The sequence below is a fragment of the Ovis canadensis genome, chromosome 2 (assembly GCF_042477335.2).
Source record: "Ovis canadensis isolate MfBH-ARS-UI-01 breed Bighorn chromosome 2, ARS-UI_OviCan_v2, whole genome shotgun sequence".
Classification (NCBI taxonomy): domain Eukaryota; kingdom Metazoa; phylum Chordata; class Mammalia; order Artiodactyla; family Bovidae; genus Ovis; species Ovis canadensis.
This window is the reverse complement of record NC_091246.1, coordinates 131458177-131481476: the sequence shown is the minus strand read 5'-3', so window position 1 is coordinate 131481476 and position 23300 is coordinate 131458177. Positions and strand designations below refer to the sequence as shown.

The 23300-nt window shown below is 39.5% G+C and overlaps 1 pseudogene; it reads left to right on the top strand.

Annotated features, from left to right (window-relative positions):
• The first annotated feature begins 17668 nt into the window (after positions 1-17668).
• LOC138432417 (small ribosomal subunit protein eS27-like) lies at positions 17669-17941 on the top strand (annotated as a pseudogene).
• The last annotated feature ends 5359 nt before the right edge of the window (positions 17942-23300 follow it).

Below are 23300 nucleotides of genomic sequence, written 5' to 3'. Positions count from 1 at the left end.
TGACTGAAGCGACTTAGCAGCAGCAGCAGCAGCAGCATCTACTGGGAACTGCCCTAGACCTATAAAACCAAAGCTATGGTAATTGATAAGCTTATCAATTCATTCATTGATAATTGCCAAACTGCAGATCGTGTATGTTAATGAACAAGTTTTCTCCCTATTGGTTGCTTATTCTAGCCTCTAATCCACTTTTCTGAGTCTCTTTAGCTCAGAAATAAAATCTTTCATATCTACTTATCAGCTAAACCAAACTTACATGATAAAACTTACATAACAAAAATAGAAATGCTTCTTAAAGCTCTTAGCCCTTATTTGCAGTGGTGACTTCACTCTTTGTAGGCTGGTTGTTTTTCCTTGAATCACATTTGTTAATTAAGTTCCATGTTTTCTAAATATATCGTATCACAAATTGATAGCCTTTTGAATTTTCATTAATATTTTTAAAGTTAATGTTTGTATGCCCAATGTAAAGTTTTTTATTACTGCCTAGGGCCCTCACTGAAACGCTTCTCTAAATCTTTTATTTTTATTTTCTAAGTATATAAAGAAGCAGAATTATTCAGGGCAGCAGTGTTGTCCTGGTAATAGAGCTGAACTTCTGCCAGATTAATTCCCTTAGTGTGTGCATAAAGTAAAATGATCTCTTTATTTTAGTCCTTCAATTTAATCACTGATTTTTTTTGTAAATTTCTGCAATTTAGTCACTGATTTTTGTTGATTTGTTGTTTGTTGTAAATTTAATCATTCACAAAAGGTAATTTTGTTATAAATTGTTTGTTGTAAATTTCTCTGGAGGACAAATGGAAAAATTTCCAAATTGACAAGAAGTATTACACATATGGAGAAGAAAATGGCAACCGATTCCATTATTCTTGCCTGGGAAGTTCCATAGACAAAGGAGCCTAGTGGGCTACAGTCCATGGGATTGCAAAGAATCTGACACGACTGAGTGACTTTCACTTCACTTTGCACATAACACATGTAATATGAAATTCAGAATAGATAAATCTGTGTTGTACTTTGGATGCTAGGCAGTTGGCTATTGTTGGTCACTCTTAATTCCCTCTTATATTATAACTCCTAAGGCATGGTCTCATTAGATGAGAACTGAAAGAATTTATTTGTATAAATAAATGAAACTGTGAATTCTAGAGTCATGTGTATTTCATCTCTGTTTATTTTCACAAACATTTACATGCATTGTACAAACGAGATCATTTTGTGACTTGGATTTTTTATTTTATTTTATGTTGTGAGCATATTCTGTTAAGTACTTTTTGTGAAAAATGTTTGACTCATTATGTTTATCATATAAGGACTCTTTATATATACATTGCTTTCCAGAAAGCTGTATCCTACTGTAATGAGTAGCACATGCTGCTGCTGCTGCTGCTGCTGCTGCTGCGTCACTTCAGTTGTGTCCGATTCTGTGTGACCCCATAGACGGCAGCCCACCAGGCTCCTCCGTCCCTGGGATTCTCCAGGCAAGAACACTGGAGTGGGTTGCCATTTCCTTCTCCAATGCATGAAAGTGAAAAATGAAAGTGAAGTCGCTCAGTCGTGTCTGACTCTTAGTGACCCCATGGACTGCAGCCTACCAAGCTTCTCTGTCCATGGGATTTTCCAGGCAAGAATATTGGAGTGGGTTGCCATTGCCTTCTCTGAGTGCATACTAGCTTATCACAAAATATTTCCCAACATTGACTATGGGCTTTTAAAAGTTATTTGCAAATTTTTATATGTAAAAAGGCATATCCTATAATTGCAATTCACAATTTTTCATTTATGTATATCCATATTCTACATAATGCTTATAACTCATCTATAGTTCTTTTTTTTTTGGAGAATATATCCTCTATTCATTTTATATTATGTTGAAGTATTTAAATCTATTTTTCATATATACTTTTCATGTTGCTTAAAAGACACAAATCCTTTTTACAGTATTACCTTCCAATTTTGTTTATGTTTGTATAAGTTGAATTTCTATTATAAAACATAATTATATTATATGGGTTTCCCTTGTGGTTCAGCTGGTAAAGAATCCGCCTGCAATGTGGGAGGCTTGGATTTGATCCCTGGGTTGGGAAGATCCCCTGGAGAAGGGAAAGACTACCCACTCCAGTATTCTGACCTAGACAATTCCATGGACTGTATAGCTCATGGAGTCGCAAAGAGTCAGAAACAACTGAACAACTTTCACTCACTCACATATTATATACAATAATGTAGAATTTTGGGCTTCCTTGGTGGTTCAGCAGTAAAGAATCTACCTGCGATGCAGGAGACATGGGCTTGATCTCTGGGTCAGGAAGATCCCCTGGAGAAGAAAATGGCAACTCACTCTAGTATCTTTGCCTGGGAAATCCCATGGACATGGCTACAGTTCATGGGGTTGCAAAAGAGTTGGAACAGAAGCAACACTGTAGAATTTTAACTATTTTGATGATTGTAAAATGCAGTAGTTTTTCTTCCAGTTTTTAGATATAATTGACTTAACAGTAGTATGTAAGTTTAAGGTATAGAGCATAATGATCTTTATATAATTATCACATTATATTTAGGGAACATCCATCATCTCATATGAGGGAAATAAAAATTGGATGAAGACCATCAAAAGGTACTGCAAACTTTCAGGTATATATGAGTATTGGGGATGTAATGTGCAACATGATAGATATTACTAACACTGCAGTATGCTATATGGGGGCCTTCCAAGTGGCACTTGTGGTAAAGAACTTGCCTGACAAGGCAAGATATGAGAGTTTGATGCCTGGTTCTTGAAGAACCCCTGGAGGAGGGCATGGCAACCCACATCAGTATTCTTTTTATTTATTTATTTATTTATTTTAATTGGAGGCTAATTACTTCACAATATTGTAGTGGTTTTTGCCATACATTGACATGAATCATCCATGTACATATATGTATTCCCCATTCTGAACGCCCCTCCCACCTCCTTCCCCATCCCATCCATCTGGGTCATCGCAGTGCACCAGCCCTGAGCACCCTGTCTCATGCATCAAACCTGGACTGGTGATCTGTTACTCATAAGATAATATACATGTTTCAGTCCTATTCTCTGAAATCATCCTGTCCTCGCCTTCTTCCACAGAGTCCAAAAGACTGTTCTATACATCTGTGTCTCTTTTGCTGTTTCATATATAGGGTTATCATTACAATCTTTCTAAACTCCATATATATGTGTTAGTATACTGTATTGGTGTTTTTCTTTCTGGCTTACTTCACTCTGTATAATAGGCTCCAGTTTCATCCACCTATTTGGAACTGATTCAAATGTATTCTTTTTAATGGCTGAGTATTATTACATTGTCTATGTGTATCAAGGCTTTCTTATCCATTTGTCTGCCAATGGACATCTAGGTTGCTTCCATGTCCTGGCTATTATAAACAGACTGCGATGAACATTGGGATACACGTGTCTCTTTCAATTCTGGTTTCCTCAGTTTGTATGCCCAGCAGTGGGATTGCTGGGTCATTTGGCAGTTCTATTTCCAGTTTTTTAAGGAATCTCCACACTGTTCTCCATAGTAGCTGTACTAGTTTGCATTCCAACCAACAGTGTAGGAGGGTTCCCTTTTCTCCACATCCTCTCCAGTATTTATTGTTTGTAGACTTTTGGATAGCAGCCATTCTGATCCGTGTGAGGGGGTAACTCATTGTGGTTGTGATTTGCATTTCTCTGATAATGAGTGATGTTGAGCATCTTTTCATGTGTTTATTAGCCACCTGTATGGCTTCTTTGAAGAAATGTCTATTTAGTTCTTTGACCCATTTTTTGATTGGGTCATTTATTTTCTGGAATTGAGCTGCAGGAACTGCTTGTTTATTTTTGAAATTAGTTCTTTGTCAGTTGCTTCATTTGCTATTATTTTCTCCCATTCTGAAGGCTGTCTTTTCACCTTGCTTATAGTTTCCTTCGTTGTGCAGAAGCTGTTAAGTTTAATTAGGTCCCATTTGTTTATTTTTGCTTTTATTTCCATTACTCTGGGAGGTGGGTCATAGAGGATCTTGCTGTGATTTATGTCAGAAAATGTTTTGCCTATGTTTTCCTCTAGGAGTTTTATAGTTTCTGGTCTTACATTTAGATCTTTAATCCATCTTGAGTTTGCTTTTGTGTATGGTGTTAGAAAGTGTTCTAGTTACATTCTTTTAAAGGTGGTTGACAAGTTTTCCCAGCACCACTTGTTAAAGAGATTATCTTTTCTCTATTGTATATTCTTGCTTCCTTTGCCAAAGAAAAGATGTCCATAGGTGCATGGATTTATCTCTGGGCTTTCTCTTTTGTTCCATTGATCTATATTTCTGTCTTTGTGCCAGTACCATACTTTGTATAGGTTTGTAGAATAGCCAAAAAATCATACTTTGTAGTATGATTTTTCCAGTGGTCATGTATGGATGTGAGAGTTGGACTCTGGAGAAAGCTGAGCACTGATGAATTGATGCTTTTGAACTGTGGTGTTGGAGAAGACTCTTGAGAGTCCCTTGGACTGCAAGGAGATTCAACCAGTCCATTCTAAAGGTGATCAGTCCTGGGTGTTTTTTGGAAGGACTGGTGCTAAAGCTGAAACTCCAATACTTTGGCCACCTCATGGGAAGAGTTGACTCATTGGAAAAGACTCTGATGCTGGGAGGGATTGGGGGCAGGAGGAGAAAGGGACGACAGAGGATGAGATGGCTGGATGGCATCACTGACTCGATGGACATGAGTATGAGTGACCTCCGGGAGTTGGTGATGGACAGGGAGGACTAGTGTGCTGCGATTCATGGGGTTGCAAAGAGGCGGACAAGGCTAAGCAACTGAACTGAACTGTAGTAGACCCTGAAGTCAGACAGGTTGATTCCTCCAGTTCCATTCTTTTTTCTCAAGATTGCTTTGGGTATTTGAGGTTTTTTGTATTTCCATACAAATTGTGAAGTTATTTGTTCTAGTTTTGTGAAAAATACCATTGGTAGCTTGATAGGGATTGCGTTGAATCTATAGATTGCTTTGGGCGGTATACTCATCTTTACTATATTGATTCTTCCAGTCCATGAACATGATATACTTCTCCATTTATTTGTGTCCTCTCTGATTTCTTTCATCAGTCTTTCATAGCTTTCTATATATAGGTCTTTTGTTTCTTTAGGTAGATATATTCCTGAGTATTTTATTCTTTTCATTGCAATGGTGAATGGAATTTTTTCCTTAATTTCTCTTTCTGTTTTCTCATTGTTAGTGTATAGGAATGCAAGGGAGTTCTGTATGTTGGTTTTATATCCTTCAACTTTACTGTATTCATTGGTTAGCTCTAGTACTTTTCTGGTGGAATCTTTAGGGTTTTCTATGTAGAGGATCATGTCATCTGCAAGTAGTGAAAGTTTTACTTCTTCTTTCCCAATCTGGATTTCCTTTATTTCTTTTTCTCTTCTGATTGCTGTGGCTAAAACTTCCAAAATTATGTTGAATAGTAATGGTGAGAGTGGGCACCCTTGTCTTGTTCCTGACTTTAGGGGAAATGCTTCAATTTTTCACCATTGAGGATAATGTTTGCTGTGGGTTTGTCATATATAGCTTTTATTATGCTGAGATATGTTCATTCTATTCCTGCTTGCTGGAGTTTTTTTTTTTTTTAAACCATAAATGGATGTTGAATTTTGTTAAAGGCTTTCTCTGCCTCTATTGAGATAATCATATGGTATTTATCTTTCAATTTGTTAATGTGGTGTATTACATTGTTTGATTTGCAGATATTGATGAATCCTTGCATCCCTGGTATAAAGTCCCCTTGATCATGATGTATGATCTTTTTAATATGTTGTTAGATTCTGTTTGCTAGGATTTTGTTCAGGATTTTTACATCTATGTTCATCGGTGATATTGGCCTGTAGTTTTCTTTTTTTGCGGCATCTTTGTCTGGTTTTGGTATTAGGGTGATGGTGGCCTCATAGAATGAGTTTGGAGTTTACCTTCCTCTGCAGTTTTCTGGAAGAGTTTGAGTAGGATAGGCATTCAGTTCAGTTCAGTCACTCAGTCGTGTCTGACTCTTTGCAACCCCATGAATCACAGCACGCCAGGCCTCCCTGTCCATCACCAACTCCCGGAGTTCACTCAAACTCATGTCCATCGAGTCAGTGATGCCATCCAGCCATCTCATCCTCTGTCGTCCCCTTCTCCTCCTGCCTCCAATCCCTCCCAGCATCAGAGTCTTTTCCAACGAATCAATTCTTCACATGTGGTGGCCAAAGTACTGGAGTTTCAGCTTCAGCATCATTCCCTCCAAAGAAATCCCAGGGCTGATCTCCTTCAGAATGGACTGGTTGGATCTCTTTGCAGTCCAAGGGAGTCTCAAGAGTCTTCTCCAACACCACAGTTCAAAAGCATCAATTCTTCTGCACTCAGCTTTCGTCACAGTCCAACTCTCACATCCATACATGACCATTGGAAAAACCATAGCCTTGACTAGATGGACCTTTGTTGGCAAAGTAATGTCTCTGCTTTTGAATATACTATCTAGGTTGGTCATAACTTTTCTTCCAAAGAGTAAGCGTCTTTAATTATCTCTTCTGTAAATTTTTGGTAGATTTCAATTGTGAGGCCGTCTGGTCCTGGGATTTTGTTTGCTGGACGATCTCTGATTACAGTTTTGATTTCTGTGCTTGTGATGGGTCTGTTAAGATTTTCTATTTCTTTCTGGTTCAGTTTTGGAAAGTTATACTTTTCTAAGAATTTGTCCATTTCTTCCACGTTGTCCATTTTATTGGCATATAGTTGCTGATAGTAGTCTCTTATGATCCTTTGTATTTCTGTGTTGTCTGTTGTGATTTCTCCATTTTCATTTCTAATTTTGTTGATTTGATTCTTTCCCTTAGTTTCTTGATGAGTCTGGCTAATGGTTTGTCAATTTTATATATCTTCTCAAAGAACCAACTTTTAGTTTTGTTGATTTTTGCTATGGTCTCTTTTATTTCTTTTGCATTTATTTCTGCCCTATTTTTTAAAGATTTCTTTCCTTCTAGTAACCCTGGGGTTCTTTATTTCTTCCTTTTCTAGTTACTTCAGGTATAGAGTTAAGTTATTTATTTGACTTTTTTCTTATTTCTTGAGGTAAGCCTGTATTGCTATGAACCTTCCTCTCAGCACTGCTTTTACACTGTCCCGTAGGTTTTGGGTTGTTTTGTTTTCATTTTCATTTCTTTCTGTGCATATTTTGATTTCTTTTTGATTTCTTCTGTCATTTGTTGGTTATTCAGAAGAGTGTTGTTCAGCTTCCAAATGTTGGAATTTTTAATAGTTTTTCTCCTGTAATTGAGATCTAATCTTACTGCATTGTGGTCAGAAAAAATGCTTGGAATAATTTCAATTTTTTTGAATTTACCAAGGCAAAATTTATGGCCCAGTATGTGATCTATCCTGGAGAAGGTTCCGTGTGCACTTGAAAGAAAGGTAAAATTCATTGTTTTGGGGTGAAGTGTCCTATAGATCTCAATTAGGTCTCACTGGTCCATTGTATCATTTAAGGTTTGTGTTTCCTTGTTATTTTTCTGTTTAGTTGATCTATCCATAGGTGTGAGTGTGGTATTAAAGTGTTCTGCTGGGGTCCAGCCCCCACAGGATCCAGGGGAACCTGAAGGAGAAATGGCATTGGCAAAGAGATTTAGAGAGAGATAAGGAAAGAATGTTGCTGATAAGAAGATAGGGGAAAGAAGGAAAGAAAGAAAGAAAAACATGGGGGAACTAAGCTTTTGTGGAACTGATCCTGGTCCGTCACTTTATTTTTCAGGGAAGCTTTTATACCTTAACTTGTACATAGAAGGAAATGAAAGATGCAAAGTCATACAGAGTCAGCCCAAACATTACATCTGTTTTGTCTTTATCAAAACCAGGATTTTTTCTGCATACCTTTCCCATAAACAATATTGTGTACATTATCTTCTGGCCTTGGAGGCCTGTGAACATTTTATGACCCGCTTTTGATAAAGGCTGCTCAACCAGAAAACTTATTTTCCCTTGAAATGTTTTTTTCTTTATATTTCTAATCTATGTCAGCCTCAGAAAATGCTAAACAGAGTTACATTTCTCACGGAGCAAAGGTGCAGTGAGTTACAAGAAAGAACCAATTAGCTCAAAGGTCTGATGTGGTTAGTTTCAAGGCTACACTTGTTTTTCTTATATTCCAGCTGTGTTAACTAATGCATTCTCAGGTGCACGGTGGATAAGAGATATGGGAACTTAGCAACAAGCATTGGCCCAATAATGAAATCCTACACCAGCACTACTCTAATAACTTTTTACTCTTTGAAAGGCTCTATGTTTTAGGCTTCCTGTACCTCTCACAGTTGGGAGGCTGTGAATAATCACAAGCATAGCTGCAAGAGTCTGGATAAACCTGTCAAGCAAGCTAGAATGCCAATAGAGGAGGTTTGATTTGAAATATTTCTCTCATGTCCAGGAGACTCACTAGCTAGAGCCCTAAGTTGATTTTCTCCAGAGAAAGATGGTCGGGGATGGCCCCCTGTATGTCAGGAGAGTTGGTGAAAGGCACAAAATAGTAAGACAGACAGATTCTGGTTTTGGGGTAGATGCTTGAGCAGGTCTAGGGAGCCCCTTGAGTCCTGAAGCCTTGCTTAACAGTTCTCTTCCACATGACCTTGTCATGGGTGGGATCTCCTGTGCTGGCTCGAGGCAGTCTCCCACTATTATTGTGTTATTATTAATTTTCCCTTTCATACTTGATAACTTTTGCCTTACATATTGTAGTGCTGCTATGTTGGGTGTATATATATTTATAATTGTTGTATCTTCTTCTTGGACTGATCCTTTGATCATTATGTAGTGTCCTTCTTTGTCTCTTTTCACAGCCTTTATTTTAAAGTCTATTTTATCTGATATGAGTATTGTGATTCCTGCTTTCTTTTGGTCTCTATTTGCATGGATTATCTTTTCCCAGCCCTTCACTTTCAGTCTGTAAGTGTCCCTTGTTTTGAGGTGGGTCTCTCTTGTAGACAACATATATAGGGGTCTTGTTTTTGTATCCATTCTTTGTCTTTGTCTTTTGGTTGGGGCCTTCAACCCATTTACATTTAAGGCAATTATTGATAAGTATGATCCCATTGCCATTTACTTTATTATTTTGGGTTTGAGTTTGTACACTCTTTTTGTGTTTCCTGTCTGGAGAAGATCCTTTAGCATTTGTTGGAGAGCTGGCTTGGTGATGCTGAATTCTTTCAGCTTTTGCTTGTCTGTAAAGCTTTTGATTTCTCCTTCATATTTGAATAAGATCCTTGCTGGGTACAGTAATCTGGGCTGTAGGTTATTTTCTTTCATCACTTTAAGTATGTCTTGCCATTCCCTCCTGGCGTGAAAAGTTTCTGTTGAAAGATCAGCTATTATCCTTATGGGAATCCCCTTGTGTGTTATTTGTTGTTTTTCCCTTGCTGCTTTTAATATTTGTTCTTTGTGTTAGATCTTTGTTAATTTGATTAATATGTGTCTTGGGGTGTTTCATCTTGGGTTTATCCTGTTTGGGACTCTCTGGGTTTCTTGGACTTGGGTGGCTATTTCCTCCCCTATTTTAGGGACGTTTTCAACTATTATCTCCTCAAGTATTTTCTCATGGCCTTTCTTTTTGTCTTCTTCTTCTGGGACTCCTGTGATTCTAATGTTGGGGCATTAAATATTGTCCCAGAGGTCTCTGAGGTTGTCCTCATTTCTTTTAATTATTTTTTTTCTTTTTTCTCTCTATTTCATGTAATTTTACCATTCTATCTTCTACCTCGCTTATCCTGTCTTCTGCCTCTGTTGTTCTACTGTTGGTTCCCTCCAGAGTGTTTTTGATCTCATTTATTGCATTATTCATTATGTATTGACTCTTTTTTTTTTATTTCTTATAGGTCCTTGTTAAACATTTTTGCATCTTCTCAATCCTTGTTTCCAGGCTATTTATCTGTAACTCCATTTTACTTTCAAGATTTTGGATCATTTTTACTATCATTATTATGAATTCTTTTTCAGGCAGACCCCTTATCTCCTCCTCTTTTGTTTGGTTTGGTGGTCTTGTATCATGTTCCTTTACCTGCTGAGTATTTCTATGCCTTTTAATCTTGTTTTGATTGCTGTGTTTGGGGTGGCATTTCTGTATTCTGGCAGTTCTTGGTTCTTCTGTATTGTGGAGGTTCCTCGCTATGGGTGGGGTTGGACAAGTGGCTTGTCAAGGTTTCCTGTTTAGGGAAGCTTGCATCAGTGTTCTGGTGGGTAGAGTTGGATTTCTTCTCTCTGGAGTGCAATGCAGTGTCCAGTAGTGAGTTTTGAGATGTCTGTGGGTTTGGTGTGACTTTGGGCAGCCTGTATTTTGAAGCTCAGGGCTATGTTCCTGCATTGCTGGAGAATTTGCATGGTATGTCTTGTTCTGAGACTTGTTGGGTCTTGGGTGGTGCTTATTTTCAGTGTAGGTATGGAGGCTTTTGGATGAGGTTTCATTGGTTAATGTTCCCTTGAGTCAGGAGTTCTCTGGTGTTCTCAGGATTTGGACTTAAGCCTCCTGCCTTTGGTTTTCAGTCTTATTCTTACAATAGACTCAAGACTTCTCCATCCATACAGCACTAAGGATAAAACATCTAGGTTAAAGGTGAAAAAGATTTTCCACAGTGAGGGACATCCAGAGAGGTTCATAGAGTTACACGAATAAGAGAAGAGGGAGGAGAGAGATAGAGGTGACCTGGAGGAGAAGAGGGGGAATCAAAAGGGGAGAGAGCAGTCTAGCCAGTAATCAATTCCTTATGTGCTCTCCACCTCCTGGACCTCTCAGAGAGTTACATAGAGAAGAGAAGAGGGAGAAAGGAGATCGAGGTGACCAGGAGTAGAAAAGGGGGAATCAAAAGGAGAGAGACAGATCTAGCCAGTAATTAGTTCCCTAAGTGTTCTCTACAGCCTGGAACACACAAAGAGATTCACATTGTTGGGTAGAGAAGAGAAGGGGGAGGGAGGAGATAGAGGTGACCTGGGGGAGAAAAAGGAGAGTCAAAAGGGGGAACGAGCAGTCGAGCCAGTAATCATGCTCCCAAGCAAAAATGGGTACTGAAGATTGGGTTTTTAAAGGTACAAAATTGATAACAAATACCAAAAGCAAAGATTAAAAATCTAGAGTAGAGGTTAGACTCTCAAAAGTACAGTATTAAAAAAACAAACAAAATCACAAAAATTATAAAAAATATGTATAACGTTTGCTTTAAAAATAGGGTCTTCTTTTTGCAAGGTAATAGCAGGTTATAAAAATGAAAATCACAGGAGTAATATTGTGGTACACATGTCTCACAGCACTGTTTATAATAGCCAGGACATGGAAGCAACCTAGATATCCATCAGCAGATGAATGGATAAGAAAGCTGTGGTACATATACACAATGGAGTATTACTCAGCCATTAAAAAGAATACATTTGAATCAGTTCTAATGAGGTGGATGAAACTGGAGCTGGTTATACAGAGTGAAGTAAGCCAGAAAGAAAAACACCGATACAGTATACTAACGCATATATATGAAATTTAGAAAGATTGTAACGATAACCCTGTATGTGAGATAGCAAAAGATACACAGATGTATAGAACAGTCCTTTGGGCTCTGTGGGAGAGGGAGAGGGTGGGATGATTTGGGAGAATGGCACTGAAACATGTATAATATCATATAAGAAACTAATCGCCAGTCCAGGTTCTATGTAGGATACAGGATGCTTGGAGCTGGTACACTGGGATGACTCAGAGGGATGGTACGGGGAAGGAGGTGGGAGGGGGGTTCAGGATGGGGTACACATGTACACCCGTGGTGGATTCATGTTGATGTATGGCAAAACCAATACAATATTGTAAAGTAATTAGCCTCCAATTAAAATAAATTAAATTAAAAAAATAAAGAAGTAATAGAGGACTTAAAAATTTAAAAAAATTAAAAAATGATAATAGTAAAAATATATCTAGGAATTTCTCTGGAGCTGTTTCAGGCAGTATGGGGTTAGTTCAGTTTCATTTTGTTTATTGTTCCAGCTTATACTTCTCATGATCTATAGGCCCCTTCCAATGTAGTCGGTGCTAACTAGAGGGTTTTAATCTGTTGCACCTGTCACTTCCAAAGCGGTTCCCATTTTAGCTTCTTCTGTTTGAAGGTCTCTTCAGTGTCTAATTCACTGCAGATGGTGACTTCAGCCATGAAATTAAAGGACGCTTACTCCTTGGAAGAAAAGTTATGACGAACCTAGATAGCATATTCAAAAGCAGAGACATTACTTTGCCAACAAAGTTGTCTAGTCAAGGCTATGGTTTTTCCAGTGGTCATGTATGGATGTGAGAGTTGGACTGTGAAGAAAGCTGACTACCAAAGAATTGATGCTTTTGAACCGTGGTGTTGAAGACTGTTGAGAGTCCCTTGGACTGCAAGGAGATCCAACCAGTCCATTCTAAAGGAGATCAGCCCTGGGATTTCTTTGGAAGGAATGATGCTAAAGCTGAAACTCTAGTACTTTGGCCACCTCATGAGAAGAATTGACTCACTGGAAAACACTCTGATGCTGGGAGGGATTGGGGACAGGAGGAGAAGTGGACGACTGAGGATGAGATGGCTGGATGGCATCACTGACTTGATTGATGTGAGTTTGGGTGAACTCCATGAGTTGGTGATGGACAGGGAGGCCTGGCGTGCTGCAATTCATGGGGTCACAAAGAGTCAGATACAACTGAGTGACCGAACTGAACTCAGTGTCTAATTTCCACCCTGACACAAGAGGGCCTAGGTGGTCACTTATTTAGGCTCAGTTGTTCAGTCATGTTGTGGGGAGTGTGGAACACTGCAAACAAATGTCACTGATATGTGTGGGGAGTGCTTGCTGTGTCTCAGCCACACTGGGTTTGCTTCTGCTCACAGCATGTATGCTTTCCCAGTCTATACTGCTCAGGATCTAGGTTGCCCTGCAGGGGAAGTGTCTAAAGCGGGCCCTGGGTTGTGTGCCCTTTCCAGATCTAAGCCACTCAGGTTCAGGTTCTTGGGCATCCACAAAGCCACAGACTCAGTTGGGCCTGCATTTTGTGCCTTTTCCAGATCTGAGCAGCTCAGGCAGCCAGGTGTTTTGCAAGCGAACTCTCCCCAGGTTTTGGGTGTGGGGGGGGGGTGCATCTTATCACCTCCCCTGTGCCAGCCGCTTGGTTTCCTGGGTGGCAGCAGGCGTGCGCATCTCAGGTGTGCCATGTGTCTCTTCTGGGAGCTGATCTCTGGCTGTGGCCCTCCTGGTGGATGTCAACCATCCAGAATCCCAAGAAGTCTTGGTTAGCAACTGGGAGCCTGCTTACAGTTTGGTAGAGGATGCAGTCTCTGGGGCTGAGATTGCCCCTTTCTGGCCCTGGCTGTCCCACACCTGCCTCCCTGCCTCCAGCGGGGGGGATGGGCCGGTTCGCAGTCGGCTAGCTCTCCTTTGTTAATCGCTTAGTCCTTTGTTCTGTCAGCGGGCAGACAGTGCCTTAGGTTAGGACTTTTTGCAGGATAGTTGTCTCTCTCTCTCTCTGGCTATCCCACAGTTTGGGTTGCTATCTCATATTAGCTCCCTTAGATTGCCCTCAGGGCATTCAGGCCTGGTCCTTACCCTAAGCAATGCAGCTGATACCTCCCTGTTCAGCCCCCGCTTGCTAGTGGTGTATGCAAGCATCTGGGCTACTTCTCTGCTGGGAGTTGCTGTTAGGCACCTAATCTGTCGTTTTATTTATTTATTTATTTTTCCTCCCAGTTATGTTGCTGTCAGAGATTCCAAAACTCCCCACAGACCCAATGGTGAGAGGGTTTCCTGGTGTTTGGAAACTTCTCCTCTTTTAAGACTCCCTTTCTGGGATGGGTCTCTGTCCCTAACTCTTTTGTTTCTCTTTTTATCTTTTATATTTTGTCCTACCTCCTTTCAAAGATAACAGGCTGCCTTTCTGGGTACCTGATGTCCTCTGCCAGCATTCAGAAGTTGTTTTGTGGAATTTGCTCAGCTTTCAAATGTTCTTTCAATGAATTTGTGGGGGAGAAAGTGGTCTTCCTGTCCTATTCCTCCACCATCTTAGGGCTGCCCCCCTGCTCCACCCCCTGCCACCAAACCAGTATTCTTGCCTGGATAATCTCATGGACAGAGGAGCCTGGTGGGCTACAGTCCATAGGGTCACAGAGTCAAACAGGACTGAAGTGAATTAGCACACATGTATGTTATATATCAAGAAATGCTGGGCTGGATGAAGCACAAGCTGGAATCAAGATTTCCAGGAGAAGTATCAATAACCTCAAATATGCAGACGGCACCACCCTCATAGCAGAAGATGAGGAAGAACGAAAGAGCCTCTTGATGAAAGTGAAAGAGGAGAGTAAAAAGGTTGGCTTAAAACTCAACATTCAGAAAACTAAGATAATGGCATCCAGTCTCTTCACTTCTTAGCAAATAGAGGGGAAACAGTGGAAACAGTGGCAGACTTTATTTTTTGGGGGGGCTCCAAAATCACTGCAGATGGTGACTGCAGCCATGAAATTAAAAGATGCTTACTCCTTGGAAGGAATGTTATGACCAACCTAGACAGCATATTAAAAAGCAGAGGCAGTACTTTGGCAACAAAAGTCCATCTAGTCAAAGCGATGGCTTTTCCAGTAGCTATGTATGGATTTGAGAGTTGGACTATAAAGAAAGCTGAGCACTGAGAATTGGTGCTTTCGAACTGTGGTGTTGGAGAAGACTCTCGAGAGTCCCTTGGACTGCAAGGTGATCCAAACAGTCCATCTTAAAGGAAGTCAGTCCTGAATATTCATTGGAAGGACTGATGCTAAAGCCACCCTATATGAAGAACTGACTCATTTGAAAAGATCCTGATACTGGGAAAGATTGAAGGCAGGAGGAGAAGGGGACAGCAGAGGATGAGGTGGTTGGATGGCATCATGGACTCAATGGTCATGAGTCTGAGTAAACTCTGGGAGTTGGTGATGGACAGGGAAGCCTGGCATGCTGCAGTCCATGGGGTCGCAAAAAGTTAGACATGATTGAGCAACTTAACTGACTGACTGATGTTATATGTGAAAGTTAAGAAGGTAAATCCTAGTATTCAATATTTAGAAATGTCTTAAGAATCTCTATATAGTTCTTACTTCTCAAAACTACACCAATTCTTTATTGACTACTCTAGTTCACCAACCCAACCCCACTTTGCCTCATTTTGTTCTATTGTTTCTTATCAGCCATTATTCAATTTTCCCTCTTTCTCATGACTGTTAATGTCTAACAGACTACAGGTATACCTCATTTTGTTTCACTTTTCAGATGTTGCCTTTTTTTTTTTTTTTTAAACAAATTGAAGGTTGTGACAACCCTGCTTTGAGTGTCTCCTGGCACTGTATTTTTCCCAGGAGTATTTGATTACTTCATGTCTCTGTATCACATTTTGGTAATTCTCTTAATATTTCAAACTTTTTCATTGTTATATTTGTTGTGGTGATCTATGATCAATAATCTTTGTTACTACAGTGACTTACTGAAGTCTCAGATGATGGCTAGCATTTTGTAGTAATATTTAAAGTATGTACATTGCTTTTCAGACATAATGCTGTTGCATGTTTAAATATGCTACAGTATAGTGTAAACATAACTTTTATATGCAGTTCAGTCGCTCAGTTGTGTCCAACTCTTTGTGACCCCATGAACCACAGCACACCAGGCCTCACTGTCCATCACCAACTCCTGGAGTTCACCAAAACCCATGTCCATTGAGTCCATAATGTGATCCAACCATCTCATCCTCTGTTGTCCCATTCTCCTCCTGCCCTCAATCTTTCCCAGCATCAGGGTCTTTTCCAGTTAGTCAGTTCTTTGCATCAGGTGGCCAAAGCATTGGAGTTTCAACTTCAGCATCAGTCCTTCCAATGAACACCCAGGAGTGATCTCCTCTAGGATGGACTGTTTGGACCTTCTTGCAGTCCAAGTGACTCTCAAGAGTCTTCTCCAACACCACAGTTCAAAAGCATCAATTCTTCGGCACTCAGCTTTCTTTTGGAGAAGCCAAGACTTTACTTTGCCAACAAAGGTCTGTCTAGTCAAGGCTGTAGTTTTTCCGGTAGTCATGTATGGATGTGAGAGTTGGACTGTGAAGAAAGCTGAGTGCCAAAGAATTGATGCTTTTGAACCATGGTGTTGGAGAAGACTCTTGAGAGTCCCTTGGACTGCAAGGAGATCCAACCAGTCCATTCTAAAGATCAGTCCTGGGTGTTCTTTGGAAGGAATGATGCTAAAGCTGAAACTCCAGTACTTTGGCCACCTCATGAGAATAATTGACTCATTGGAAAAGACTCTGATGCTGGGAGGGATTGGGGGCAGGAGGAGAAAGGGATGACAGAGGATGAGATGGCTGGATGGCATCACTGACTAGATGGACGTGAGTTTGAGTGAACTCCATGAGTTGGTGATGGACAGGGAGGCCTGGCGTGCTGCAATTCATGGGGTCACAAAGAGTTGGACACGACTGAGCAACTGAACTGAACTGAATGGCACCCCATTCCAGTACTCTTGCCTGGAAAATCCTATGGGCGGCAGAGCCTGGTAGGCTGCAGTCCAGGAGGTCACTAAGAGTCGGACATGTCTGAGCGACTTCACTTTCACCCATTGGAGAAGGAAATGGCAACCCACTCCAGTGTTCTTGCCTGTAGAATCCCAGGGATGAGGGAACCTGGTTGGCTTCCATCTATGGGATTGCACAGATTTGGACACGACTGAAGCAACTTAGCAGCAGGAGCAGCAGCAGCTTTCTTTATAGTCCAACTCTCACATCTATACATGACCACTGGAAAAACCATAGCCTTGACTAGACGGACCTTTGTTGACAAAGTAATGTCTCTGCTTTTCAATATGCTCTCTAGGTTGGTCATAACTTTCCTTCCAAAGAGTAAGCGTCTCTTAATTTTGGGGCTGCAATCACAATCTGCAGTTATTTTGGAGCCAAGAAAAGTAAAATCAGCCACTGTTTCCCCATCTATTTGCCATGAAATGATGGGACTCGATGCCATGATCTTAGTTTTCTGAATGGCGAGCTTTAAGCCAACTTTTTCTCTTTTATATGCACTGGGAAACAAAAATATTACATAATTTGATTTGATGGTTTTCATTTATTGTGGTAGTCTAAAGACAACCAACAATATCTTCAGGGAATGCCAGTAATTTAATTTTTAAATTTATTTTTTATCCCTTCTGTCCCCATTCCTCACAACAATGTAAGCTCAGCATAGGTATCTTAGTTTTGTTGTCTGTCTCTCCAGAGGTGAACTTATTGAGGCAGTATAATGGTGGTTACAGGGTCTGGGAGATGGGGGACCTGGGGAGATGTTGTTTAAAGGGTACAAGCCTGAAACCAATTGCTATGTCCTGATAATCTAATGCACACCATCGTATTTATCATCTACAATACTGTGTTCTGTACTTCAAAGTTGCTAAGAGACTAAATCTTAAATGTTTTCATCACAAAAATGATAATTATGTGATATAATAGAGATGTTAACACTACAGTGATAATCAAGCTGCAGTATATAAATGCATCACATCAACGTATTGTACATGTTAATTGAAATACAACATTTTAAAAGTTTATACCAAGGTTTCTGGCAGTGACAACCTCCCTACGAGAACATGCCTCTCACAAAGGATCTGCTTCATCCCTCTCCATAAGAGGAGAAGAGGAAACACAAGAAGTGCTGCCTGGTACCTAGCCCAAATTCCTATTTCATGAATCTGAAATGACCAGGAGGCTATGAAATCACCACTGTCTAGCCAGGTACAAAGAGTGTCTTGTGTGTTGGCTGCTCTACTGTCCTCTGCCAGACTATAGGAGGAAAAGAAAGGCTTACAGAAGGATGCTCCTTCAGATGGGGCATCAAGATGAATGGGAAACCATCCCAATAAACATATTTTGGATACATCCTGTTAACTGTCTTATTTTACTACTAGGGAGTTCTTACCTCACATATTCAGGGCAACAAGAAGAGTGGACTCTAGAGTCATTTGGGCCAATTTGAAATAAAATAAAGGCAGTTTCTGAGTCTGAAGTCCCTGATGCTGAATATAAGGACTCCTTAATAAGAGGAAAGCTGTTGATGCCAATACAGGGTAAAAAGGAGAATCTAGTCAGAACCTACAAACTTCTGAAGGACACTTGAGTCTTCACATTGCTCTATACATTGGCAGAATAAAAGAAGATACTTTGTTGAATAAATCTAGGACAAATGTTGCATTTAAAAATTTGTGTGCTCCTGAGAGTATCTACCTGAAGCACTCAAAACTCAGCCCTCTAGGAAATTCTTTTGCTTCTTACCAGAGAAAAAGAGGTGAACTAAACTTGGCTCCTCTACCTCTTTTCAGCATTTTATCTCTATAAAGTAATACACTATAATTCCTCAGCTTCTTGTTTCTTTTCAGCTTACAAATGAATATTTAAATTCTCTGTCACTGTAAAATACCTGTTATCTTTCCTGTGTAGTTTAACTACAGGTGACATCCTTCCCTTTAAGTTTGTAATAGTCAATGGTGATTCAAGTTCTACTTTTAATCCCTCTATCCTGAACCAATGAACTCTTAAATCCAGGGGTCACTTGTCCTTTTTCACTCAGGTGTTATTTCTAGGGAACATTCTGATTTGTATATACCTTTGTCCTCAATAAAACTTCAGACTTTTGTCTTTGAAGCATTAAAAACAGTTTGTGTCAATAGAAAATGAACCTGTGATGTGTTAAAACTACTTACTAAAAACTAGTAAAAATTAATGCAAGTTTATTAGCTTTTAAAATTGTCTAGCTGTATTCCAAAAGGAGAGATTACTGAAAATGTAAGAGTATTTGAATGAGTTATATATTGACCTACAAAACTCCTGCAAAGTTTAAGAGATCCCCACATGGAATCTGTTATGCCTTACATCCCTGGTGAAAGACTGATCAACCAGAACTTATCTTGGATTCCCAGTTGCAAAACTCTGCCATTAAATAAAGTTTTACTGAATGTGATCAATTTTATTATTCAGATATAAAATTTTACAATCTATTAAATTTTACTTTAAAATGAGTTTGTACAGCTGGAGTCATTCAATTCAGCAGAAGAATGATGTTTGAGGAATCTTCCAACATTTTTTCAAATTGCAGTTTGTCTTGCAAGAAAAGTTCATATTATTGAGTGATGCTACACCATTTAATTTTTCATGGAAGATGACTAACCTCTAGGAGAGGAACTGGAAAGTAGGTTAATGATTAGTCAGCTGGTAAAAGTACTTTATCTAATTTACAAATACTTATTAATAAGAGAAGAAATGTTTAAAAGTAATTTTTAGATCAGGAACATTCTTTGTGTGTGAGGCTTTAAATATATGGGTAACTGTTCAGTTCAAATGGAATAGTGATTATGAATAGCTCTTCCTAGAGTTTGTGGAACACATACAATTATTTCTGTAATATTAAAAAATTAAGCATATTGATTTGAATTGAAAAGGTATCTAAAATTCTTACTGTAAGAAGAACTTAGTAGGATATGGATGACTGATAAGTTTTACAGAACAAATCCAGCAAACATTTTTTTCATCAAAGACCCCTAAATACTGAGTTCAAAACAGTGTGCAGCTGGATAACCATTTGTTCCCAAGTTTAGATGTTCTATTTATGAAATTATGTTCTCAATATTCCAGCAATATCCAGATAGGTTTTTACAAAGAATCTATGTATGGAATGGAAATTAGAACAGAGGGAAGGGACCAGTATTTTAGAGACAAAGAAATTATTTTGATAATTATTAAAATTATACAAAATGTTTGATGAAACAAAGAAAAATTTTGTTCACACAAAGCTAATTTTGGTACCTCATTTCATAGAGTAGCCGTCTGGAGCTCACTTATGTTATTAAACACAAGAAATCACTTTTTCAGAGAGAAGTAGAGGAAAGTAAATGCTTCTACATGGTAAGGGATTTTGAACAGATGTTTTTGTGCTTTTAGAATGTATGTATGTATGTATTTATTAAAGAAGAGTTATTCAAAACTTTTTTCTTTAAAAGAAGTCTTTGTTTGCAAAATGGATTGAGAATATGATTTATGAAGCTATTACAGGAAGCTAATCCCAGCTAATTTGATGGAGTGGTTGTCTACAGAAATTTAGTTATTGTTGAGGATTAAATATCTGTGAATCTTTGTATGTCTTGGTAACAGAAGCACTGACTATATTTGTTCCAGACTTTTTTTCAAGGTGGGTTGTTCAGTGAACAGGAAGATGGTGTCTCAGGCTGGAGCAAAGGAAAGGTTTGTTTATAGCTTTGGAAATAGAGATAATGTCTCCCTCTAGAGCACAGGTCAGCTGTACTTACTGTTCAGTAAAATGAAATGTTGCCTTCTGGAGCAAATGAACAGGCATGCTTACTGCACCCTGTAAAAGATCTGGGTTCCCTAAGTTTTGCCTTCATATAATGCAGTTCACAATGTGCAGGTGTCACCTGGCGTTCTATTATCCTTTGAGAGTAGGAACTCAGGAATATGGCACAAGTACATGCATATACTCTGGGCACTGCTGTTGCTGTGAGTTTTAATCAAATTCTTTGCTGCTCACCCAAGAGCTTCATGCTAGGTTGCAGCGTCCATGAAACTGTGGCAGACTAACATGTTAGCATTCAGGTAAGGTAACCTCTCAAATCTTTTGACAGTCTTAGTGACAAGGGTCAGAGCTGACAAGAGACATTGCTTTCTAGAAGAGAATGGATAAGCACCTTATGGTCCAATTAATGGGCCTTGAGGGAAATCCTTTGTATTGGTAGTGAGCATGTTGAGCAACTTCAGGTCAATTAGATGGTAAATTATTCATTATTTTATTTCTGAATAATGAGAATTGGAGCATGTGGTCTTAGGTCAAATGTTAGCAAACTGGTTCAAAGATAGCGGCTCAAAGGGTGGTGTCATATCAATACAGCAGAACACTTGAAATCTATCACATCCAAACTCTTTTCTAATAAAATTATGGTTATAAACTGGGGCAAACCAGTAAATGTAAATTGGGACCCTCCCCATGTAAATACATATTGCATTAGGCTCTTAAAAGTTGGGATTGAAGAAGGCATTTGCAACATCAATCACTGAAAACCAATCACCTCTGGCTTGTTAACATCTTTTGTAGTTCCAATATCATGTCTGGAACTGCTGAGACTGTGTATGGTATTATTTACTTCAGACTGTGATAATCTATAGAGAATATCCATAAGCCATCTGCCTTTTCCACAGAATACATAGGGCTATAATACAGAGAATTAGTTTGTGTCAATACTCCTGTTTTAAACACATCACTGAATAAAACTGTAATTTTTTTTCTTACCAGATATTCCCTGTTGCTTCAAACTAAGAAGTGTGTAGGCTCAGGCAATTCCAGAGGCTCCCATTTAGTGTGGCCAATTAATACTGGCTAAAGGGCAATTTTATGTGTCTTCTGCTTAAAATATCAGGTAGAGGAAGTGTTCCCCAATCAGACATAATATCCATGTTAAGAAAACATTCAGGTAATAGAGATGCAATTACCTCACATAACATTTGTCCAAGCATTCTAACTGCATCCAAATGTTTACTTTAACTCCATCTATAGAATCATCCTCATATGCTCCCAGTCTACTATTGCTCCTTGTAGAGGTGCTCTGGTTGTTGCTGATTTTCCTCCAGATGGAGGGCTTGCTTGCCAAGCTGGAAGTCAGGTTTCAGTCTGCTTAATTGTAGCAACTAGAACTAAGATTTGTCTTGGGTGGGCTGAAGTCCCACCCCTCTCTCAGACAACAGTTACAGAAATGTGCATCTGCTATGAACGGGAAAAATGGAAAATCTGATTACTACGGACATAAATGAGGCAAATTATTAGAAATTCAGTTCAGTTCAGTCAGTCATGTCTGACTCTTTGCAACCCCATGAATTGCAGCACGCCAGGCCTCCCTGTCCATCACCAGCTCCCGGAGTTCACTCAGACTCACGTCCATCGAGTCCGTGATGCCATCCAGCCATCTCATCCTCGGTCGTCCCCTTCTCCTCCTGCCCCCAATCCCTCCCAGCATCAGAGTCTTTTCCATTGAGTCCACTCTTCACATGAGGTGGCCAAAGTACTGGAGTTTCAGCTTTAGCATCATTCCTTCCAAAGAAATCCCAGGGCTGATCTCCTTCAGAATGGACTGGTTGGATCTCCTTGCAGTCCAAGGAACTCGCAAGGGTCTTCTCCAACACCACAGTTCAAAAGCATCAATTCTTTGGTAGTCAGCTTTCTTCACAGTCCAACTCTCACATCCATACATGACCACTGGAAAAACCATAGCCTTGACTAGATGGAACTTTGTTGGCAAAGTAATGTCTCTGCTTTTGAATATGCTATCTAGGTTGGTCATAACTTTCCTTCCAAGGAGTAAGCGTCTTTTAATTTCATGGCTGCAATTACCATCTGCAATGATTTTGGAGCCCAAAATAATAAAGTCTGATGCTGTTTCCACTGTTTGCCCATCTATTTCTCATGAAGTGATGGGACTAGATGCCATGATCTTCATTTTCTGACTGTTGAGCTTTAAGCCAACTTTTTCACTCTCCACTTTCACTTTCATCAAGAGGCTTTTTAGTTCCTCTTCACTTTCTGCCATAAGGGTGGTGTCATCTGCATATCTGAGGTTATTGCTGTTTCTCCTGGCAATCTTTTTTTTTTTTTCAGGTTTAGTTTTTTATTTTTAAAATTTTAAAATCTTTAATTCTTACATACGTTCCCAAACATGAACCCCCCTCCCACCTCCCTCCCCACAACATCTCTCTGGGTCATCACCATGCACCAGCACCAAGCATGCTGCACCCTGCGTCAGACATAGACTGGCGATTCAATTCTTACATGATAGTATACATGTTAGAATTCCCATTCTCCCAAATCATCCCACCCTCTCCCTCTCCCTCTGAGTCCAAAAGTCCGTTATACACATCTGTGTCTTTTTTCCTGTCTTGCATACAGGGTCGTCATTGCCATCTTTCTAAATTCCATATATATGTGTTAGTATACTGTATTGGTGTTTTTCTTTCTGGCTTACTTCACTCTGTATAATCAGCTCCAGTTTCATCCATCTCATCAGAACTGATTCAAATGAATTCTTTTTAACGGCTGAGTAATACTCCATTGTGTATATGTACCACTGCTTTCTTATCCATTCATCTGCTGATGGACATCTAGGTTGTTTCCATGTCCTGGCTATTATAAACTGCTGCGATGAACATTGGGGTACATGTGTCTCTTTC